The following is a 2890-nucleotide window of genomic DNA, read 5'->3' on the forward strand; positions in this document are numbered from 1 at the left end:
GTGCCATTCAGGGAGATTAAAGTAATTTTCATTGACATTTTTTACATGTTTATGTTGAAAAATTATACGAAATATGATTGTTAACATTCAATAAATATAGTTATATGTATAAATGTATAAATGCATAAATCTGTAATAAAGTTCGAAAAACTGAACATCGTGCAAAATAATGTTTAGAAAGTCATTATTAATCAAACATGGAATAACACAGTTTTCTTTAACAACCTCCTATGTGTTAACACCAGTGTGCGCTTAAGTTGCTGAAAACGCTATTAAGGCAAAACTGTCTAAGATGCTGCGACAGGGGTGTCGTATTTGTTCTTGTCTATTCAATATCTGATATGTTCTCTATTCGATGACTCTATATTAAATGGATTTTTAGAGCTGAAAGAGGTGCTTGCTCCATCCACTCCACACATCAACCTGGTATTACAGTACCTCCAGGAAGGATGCACCTTCTAAAAATGATGAAAGAAAGAAGTTGTTTTTTTTCTCTTCTTTCACAAAGACCACAACCATAGGAATGGCTAGAAAGAAGTAAGCGAATCAATTCCAACCGCACAGACAGCTTAAGGATGACCGACCGACCGACTGATGGGTGGGTGGGTGATGGCTATCTCTATAAGTGATTGGGAACTAGTAATATGGCTCAGAGTAAGGTGACTTGAGCAACCCCACCCCCACCCCCACCCTGATATCTTTGATAGCTCCCACAGAAGAAAAAACAGCACAGTGCCATATGGTACATAAAAAAAAGAAACAGATGTAATTTGTAAATGTTTCAGCTGTGCTTAGTGAGAAAGGAGGAAGAATAACAGGTTTTAATACAAACTATAGCCCATTGCTTAAACACTGACTGACTGACTGACTGACTGAGTGCATGGGTCGATGAAGGCTATATCTATAAGTGATTGAGAACTAGTCATCTGGCTCAGTGTAAGGTGACTTGAGCAATCCCACCCCCACCCTGATATCTTTTATAGTTCCAACAGAAGAAAAAGAGCTGAGTCAGTCAATGAGTGGATAAGTCAATGATGGCTACCTCTATAAGCTTAGAGTAAGGTGACTTGAGCAACACAAACCCCACCCTGATATCTTTTATAGTTCCAACAGAAGAAAAAGAGCAGAGTGCCATATGGTACATAAAAGAAAAAAAGTAACAGTTGTAATTTGTAAATGATTCAGCTGTGCTTAGTGAGATAGGAGGAGGAATTACAGGTTGTATTACAAACTATAGCCAATTGCTTAAACTCTGGCTGACTGAGTCAGTCAGTGAGTGGCTGGGTCAATGATGGCTATCTCTATAAGTGATTGGGAACTAGTAATCTGGCTCAGAGTAAGGTGACTTCAGCAACCCCAACCCTGGCCTGTTAGGTTAGGTTGGTTAAGGCTAGGGCTAGGGCTAGGGTTAGGTTTAGGGCTAGGGGTAGGTCTAGGGTTAAGGTCAGGGTTAGAGCTAGGGTTAGGGTTAGAGTTAAGGCCAGGGTTAGGGTTAGGGTTAGTGTTAGGGCTAGGGTTAGGGTTAAGGACAACCTCACCCACACCCTGATATCTTTTATAGTCCCAACAGAAGAAAAAGAGCAGAGTGCCCTATGGTACATAAAAAAAGTAACAGTTGTAATTTGTAAATGTTTCAGCTGTGCTTAGTGAGATAGGAGGGAGAATTACAGGTTTTAATACAAACTATAGCCAATTGCTTAAACTCTGACTGACTGAGTCAGTCAGTGAGTGGATGGGTCAATCATGGCTATCTCTATAAGTGATTGGAAACTAGTAATCTGGCTCAGAGTAAGGTGACTTAAGCAACCTCACCCCCACCCTGATATCTTTTATAGTTCCAACAGAAGAAAAAGAGCAGAGTTCATAAAAGAAAAGAACAAAAAGGAACAGTTGTAATTTGTAAATGTTTCAGCTATGCTTAGTAAGATAGGAGGGAGAATTACAGGATTTAATACAAACTTTAGCCAATTGCTTAAACTCTGACTGACTGAGTCAGTCAGTGAGTGGATGGGTTGATAATAGCCATCTCTATAAGTGATTGGGAACTAGTAATCTGGTTCAGAGTAAGGTGACTTGAGCAATCCAAACCCCACCTAACCTAACAGGGTGGGGTTTGGATTGCTCAAGTCACCTTACTCTGAACCAGATTACTAGTTCCCAATCACTTATAGAGATGGCCATTATCAACCCATCCACTCACTGACTGACTCAGTCAGTCAGAGTTTAACCCCAGGGCTGGGGTTAGGGCTAGGGCTAGGGTTAGGGTTAAGTCTAGCGTAAGGGCTAGGGCTAGGGCTAGGGTTAACCCTTATCCTAAGTGATTGGGAACTAGTAATCTGGCTCAGAGTAAGGTGACTTGAGCAACCCCACCCCGATATCTTTTATAGTTCCAACAGAAGAAAAAGAGCAGAGTTCCATACTCAATAAAAAAAGTAACAGTTGTAATTTGTAAATGTTTCAGCTGTGCTTAGTGAGAAAAGAGGGAGAATAACAGGTTTTAATACAAACTATAACTCATTGCTTAAGCATTGACTGACTGAGTGATTCAGTGAGTGGACGGGTCGATGATGAATATCTCTGTAAGTGTGTTATGTTCTAGGGTATGTCTGTGTGTTTTTTTGTGTTTTGTTCTCTCCTCTTTTCTCCCGCCCTCCTTCTCTTTCTCTCTCTCTGCAGCAGTTGTCCCATTGGATAACTCTCCTGTCTATCTTGATTATCCCCGCTGATGTCATCGGCCGTGGCAACCAATCAACCTCTGACCCCACCTAGTTAAACCCCGCAGCCTTTCTTTCTGAAGACGTTGTTGTCCTGTAAAATTAAAACCCTGTTGTATCTCTGTTTGTTCTGTGTTGAGTTATGCTGCCTTACTGTGTTTGTCCTTGTATGTCAA

General features: G+C 40.7%; 1 non-coding gene across 1 annotated transcript; it reads left to right on the top strand.

Annotated features, from left to right (window-relative positions):
- The first annotated feature begins 265 nt into the window (after window positions 1-265).
- Window positions 266-460, top strand: LOC113547539 (U2 spliceosomal RNA). Its single transcript, XR_003404834.1, has one exon. It is a non-coding gene; the product is annotated as a U2 spliceosomal RNA (small nuclear RNA).
- Window positions 461-2890: the final 2430 nt, after the last annotated feature.

The sequence above is a fragment of the Pangasianodon hypophthalmus genome, chromosome 9 (genome assembly GCF_027358585.1).
Source record: "Pangasianodon hypophthalmus isolate fPanHyp1 chromosome 9, fPanHyp1.pri, whole genome shotgun sequence".
NCBI lineage: Eukaryota > Metazoa > Chordata > Actinopteri > Siluriformes > Pangasiidae > Pangasianodon > Pangasianodon hypophthalmus.